Raw genomic sequence first — 6,000 nt, forward strand, 5'->3', positions numbered from 1 at the left:
TGGCTGACTGCGGTAAGCCAATCTTGTAATTGCTTAGACATTTGTATATCTGGTGTTTTACCTGTTTCTGTAGTAAAACTCTGACTGATACAGCCTCTTTAAAGGCTCTAGTAGGATCTCTCTTAAATAAAAAGTAAAGATTCTATCCTGAGGGCTAACATCCAAGAAATCAATATGGCTATTTTCAGATATGGGATGATTATCCATGGTTAACCCCCATCATAAGATATCTTTGTAGAAAGGCCCGCTTATGTTGGGAACAGAAAAATCACTCCTATTTCTGTTTTTTTTTTTTTGGTTTTTCTCTGGTACCAGGAACCGAACTCACGACCTTGCACTTGCCAGGCAGGTGCTTTTTGCTGCTGAGCTAAATCCCCAACCCCAATCGATCCTATTTCTCATTGGCCTAACTCTAGTAAATACTTGGAATAGACACCCCTGAGCAAAGTATACACACAATAATTTTGTAGACTGAAGACTAGTTTGTGACAAACTGGTTTAATTGCCTCAAAATTAGATGGGAAGCCCTCAATGGCACTCATTGGTCCTGTGGAGCCAATTTGTGGCCCTGGCTAACCCATGGGTCAATAGGAAGATGCACACTTGGATTTACATGGTTTACAAGGCAGAAGTGTCAAAAGTATTGACAAACCTACGTACTTGCCCTGCATATGGCACTGATGCTCTAGAAGTGTGTTTCACTGGTGTGATCATTTGGCTTCTATCTTTACCACAAACCTTGTTTGCTATATTCATACTTATCCTGTTGATTTTATTATTTGGCCCACGCATACTTAATTGTTTCTGTGGCCTTGTCTCTGCCACAGTTAAAGCTGTATGTCTACCCAAGACAAGAACACTTAGCATCCACTGAGGGCTTTTAGGTGGACTCTGTGGAGTGTCTCTAACTGCCGATCGCAAATATAACCCTCTTCAGCTGGAAGTAACCAGATTGGTCTTCATCCTTTGTCCCTTCATAGCAGTTAAGGGTACTTCTTCAGAAGGTGGAATATTATAGATAGCTAAGTTAGGTCGAAATATTATAGGCGGTTAGATAGGGCTGGGCCCTTCAGAAGTCAATGGAGAAGACAACCGTAGCTGGAGGCATATTCACTAAAGGCCAGACTTCAAGGAAAAGAACTACTCACCCATATTCTTCCCCCAGGGATAAACAGCAGTGATTGATATTCTAAGTAAGCGTCAATCACCCTGGTTTGGAGGACCAAACCTCCTTAATGCACCCCTTCCAGGAAACTCTTTGTCTGCTCATGTGTGCTTTCTGTGTGACTTGTGTCCCCATTTGATTCTCATTTAATCAATATTACCCAAGTGACTATACTTGTTGTATACTTATAGGTTGACCATAGTTTTGTCCCACTTCACACCCATCTTATGCTTTGCTATTGGGTCAATATTACCTAAGCAACTGTGTTTGTAATCTTTTGATTAATTCCCACCTTAAGCCTGTTAAGCCTACCTCACCCCGTGGCTTTCCTCAATAAACACCCTTGATGAGTGGGGCAGATGAACAGCCCACTTTCTGTGCTCCCTTCTGTCCCTGTCAGACAGAAGCTTTCTTTCTCTTAATAAATTCTTCCTCCTAAAAATAAAATAAAGTAAAACTGAGGGACCAGCCAGTCTCACAGTTCCAAGGGAGGTGCTGAGTCATTCATCTAAGGATGAGATTTATAGTCACCCTTATTAAAGACACGGTGGCAAAGTTGAAGAGGTCAGTTGCAAATTAGAGAAATACTTTACAGGAGAGTTTTTGGGGCTGGGGATATAACTCAGTGGCACAAGTGCCTGCCTGGCAAGTGCAAAGTCCTGAATTTGATTCTCAGTACAAAAAAAAGAAAAAAGAAAGAGAGATAGTTTTTGATGTGCTAACATCCCCACCTCTGGATTTCTTACCATTACCCTTAACAGAATGCAAACTCAGTCTGAAGCACAGCCTACATCACCCAGAAGGGTTGCATGTGATTGGGATGTATTATTACAGATGAGAGTCAAGTCTTTGTTTTCTCTAATCATAGATGGAAAATAAGTCTTGAAATCAGAACTAGCTTTAAACTTCCGTTCTAAAGCAAAGACCCTATTAGGGCTTGGGAACGTTTATGGTGAAGGGATCCAGTGTGTTCACAAATGCCAAGGTACTCAGAGGAGTTGGGAATATCTAGTAGCAATGCACTCTTGACTCAAGGAGACCTCAGTAACTGATGTTGAACTGAGTCCCCAAAGAGCCTATTGAAGTCAGCATGGCAACAACAGGCAGTGTGACAGCTCTCCAGCCCAGGGACGCCAAAACTAGCTCATGAAGAGCCTCCAGAAACACACCCTATCCATATAAAACTCTGGCTTCCTCCCTTTTAAATTCTGGCGGTGTCTGTGGCACGAGTGGGACATATGGAAGTGTGGACTGTACGAGCAAAATGAAGAAGCCAACAACCACAATATTCCGGCAGTACGCTTCCCACAATAAAGGGAGAGAGAAATTTAACTCGTGATTATCTTGGAGTCTTTTGATATCAGAGAATGACCTGAAGTCAGAGAGTCTGCTTTGGATTATCCAGAGTGATGGTGAAGAAGCAGAATGCAAAATACACATGAAAGTATTCCCGTGAGAAATTAATAAAAAGTGATTTCATCCAGCCAGTCATGAAAGTTCAAGTTAATGGTTTCACTTGTCATAAGAAGCATTTGCTATAATAAACAGTAAGAAGTCAGTGCAGTGTTCAGTGGCAAGTTCAGGATTTGGAATCCTGGCTTAGCAAGATACTCAACTAATGATTCATATTCATAGTACAGAGTGCAAAAATCTCAAAAGGAATGAGGACTAAATTAGTTATTCTATTTGGAAAACTAGAGGGATTAAAGAATGGAAGACAGGATATTGAGTGAAAAGTGGGTAGTTTGTAATCAGTGTATTAAAGTAATAATCTCAAAGTAGCAGTAAGAGTCCTTGTGTTAGGGTTCTCTAGAGGAACAGAATCACAGAAAATAAATGTATAATTATGCAAGGCAAATTACGAGGTAGGTTCAGGTCAGATTCTGAATGGGACTCCTGTGTGCTCAAGAGCCAGAGGACAGACTGACTGCTCAGGCAAGGAGATGGACTCCTCGGAGGGTGCAGCATCCGCCCAAGCTCAAAGTCTGGAAGGTCACTGGTGTCAGTGTGCTTTGGCTGAACCACCTGGAGAATTGGAAATCGATGTCTACGTGTGTCTGCAGCACAGCAAAGCACAGACATGCTCAGGAAGGCTGAGCTTTTTAAAACAAGAACACTTCCATCTGCTTTCCCATTTTATTCCATCCGGGGTACAAGCCTGTCAGTTGCTGCTGCCCAGACCTAGAGTGGATCTTCCTACCTCAGTTTGCTGATCTCCATGCCATTCATCCACAGACACACACAGGTCTGTGCTTTACTAATCTGCGAGGTGTCTCCTGGTCCATTCAAGTTAACATGTCGCGGTGAACAGTCACAGTCACTATAGGACAGATACAGCTGCTCTGTTGGAAGAAAACAAAGGTGATTCAGCTCCCTGTGGTTGACACGCAGCTCAGGCTGAAGAGATTACATATGACCAGGATCATCATCCTAAAACAAAGACCGAGAAGGATTTATTCTTGAGTGCAACAATTCAAAGTAGAATTGCAGTCATAGGGGAAAAATATCCTGGGGTATAAATAAGAAATGGAAAGAGATCCAGGTCAGGATCATTAAGGAAAATTGTTCCTTAGAGATTTAGTGAGGTCTAACAGATCCTAGATGTTGAGGTTAACTCTATGTGATTATCTGGAGATCATTATTAGGAAACAAGGCCTATGAAGCTATGGCTGATGCAGTCAGGATTGCTTGGCTTCTGGGCTTTACAGATCTATGAATGATAGCTTGGGATGATTGATAATGTCTACTTTCACCTCTGAATTTATATCTCAGTGTCACTGTAGCCTATGGAACTATGGATCTCATTGTTCACAAAATGATTTACAGTTAACTTTTCAAGTACACGTACAGAGGTATGGTCCAGAATATGTGCAGTAGAGGACATTTTTCTTTTCAGAGGCAGGAATAAAGTTACTATCATGTTCTTCCTGCTCCACAGTCCCTGCACCACTGTTGCTTATTTCTCTTTCCTTTACATCCAAATTCACTTTTGCTTTGATGTCAAGTAGATGTCAAATTTAAGAAGTGAATAGATTAAAACATAAATGTCCAGAAATTGCAGCATGTCTGACAAATTTGTGCAGAACTGGGGAACCATTCCAACATCCACCATTTTTATTATCACTTTCTTTTTTGAACAGAATTCCCACTCAGTTGAAAAGAGACCTCGTGCACCAAACAATACAGGGCACAAAAAGAGGCTTGTGCCTAACGATCTGTTCAGACATATAATCAAGTAGTAATTGTAAACCTCGCTGATATGTGACTGCAGTACAGTGTTAATGAAATTTCACAGCAGTTCTAGTAAGATGGTGCTGGTTATTAAAGCTGACCCCCTTCAGCAGAGTAAATTGCCTTAGGTTTTAATTTTATTTTGACAGGATCCTTTATTGCTTTTTCTGAAATCAATATTGACACACACAGAACACTGTAGAAAAAGCTAAACAATGCAGTACTCTCAACTGTGAAAACCTGAACAACAGGTGGTTTATATTTTTAGTTCCTATATATATCATGCACTCCACACAAATTATATATGACATGTTGAAAAACTGCTGTGCATGCTTTAATGCTGTTAAGTGCATTTCATGTAGGCTTCAACTTTATCTCCCACAAATATAAAAGCCAGTACAATCTGCTATCACTTTTAAAGACAGCCTTAAAATGGATAATAGAGAAAGGTTAGTTTATAGTGTTAAAAAGTACATGTACACTGGTTTCATTCCTAAATGTAAAGACAACTTTGAGTATGCTGCATTATTTTTTGAGAAATTAAAAGCAAAAATGGGGATAAAATTGAAAGCAGAATAGGATAAAATTTTTTAACATGTACAATAGACCTTTAAAGACCATTTTATGGATTCAGATTTTATAAGTGGAAAATCTAGAGTACCTTTAGTTAAGTGAGTTAATCAGGGTCACTTAATTAAACGGAGACAAGACCAGACCTAATGTCTCAGGCAAGTCTGATTCACCAAATTATTGTGCCTGCAAATCAAGATTAAACTTTTCAACCAGTAATGTGACTTAGTACATTCAGTAATGACATAAGTGAAAATATATCGGTATGACCAAGGCTACAGAGGCTGAGAAGTCAGGGGATTTGCAGTCCACATGCTGAAAGCCAGGGGAGCGGTGCTACACTTCCAGCACTAGTCCAAAGGCAGCAGAGGAAAAACTCCCCAGCTTGCAGTCAGGGTGACTGAGTCAGCTCTCTCTTATTCTACCTTTTGTTCTATTCTATTCTTCAGTGGATTTTTTTGTTTTGTTTTTTGTTTTTTGTTTGTTTTTTTGCTTGTTTTTCTTCTGGTACCAGGAATCGAACTCATGACCTTGCGTTTGCCAGGCAGGTGCTGTGCCGCTGAGCTAATCCCCAGCCCCTCTTCAGTGAGTTAAATAAACAGTCAATCTTCTCCCTTGAACCTAAAAATTCAATTGTTTCTTATATAGAAAGATCATCACAGAGAGAGGACTACAATAATATTTCACAAAATTTCTGGGCACCCCATGACACACCAAGTTTCATATGTGTGTATATATATAGATATCTATATATCTAGATATCTAGATATATATATCATTATGTATATATCATTATATATATATCCTTTATATATATATCCATATATATATATATCCTTAAATTTACTGGGTCTTCAAATAAAGACAGTACTAAAGGTATAACTCTATCTAACATGACACAGTTATCCTGCATATAACTGGAAATATTATTACTTTTTCTAGTTTAGGAGGCAAAAATCCTTGAACAATGTATTATCCTTGACATCTTCTAACTTCAGAAATAAGTAATATGATCAATACATCTTTAAAAAAGA

Source organism: Chinchilla lanigera, unplaced genomic scaffold, assembly GCF_000276665.1.
Source record: "Chinchilla lanigera isolate Chin_1 unplaced genomic scaffold, ChiLan1.0 scaffold00046, whole genome shotgun sequence".
Taxonomy (NCBI): domain Eukaryota; kingdom Metazoa; phylum Chordata; class Mammalia; order Rodentia; family Chinchillidae; genus Chinchilla; species Chinchilla lanigera.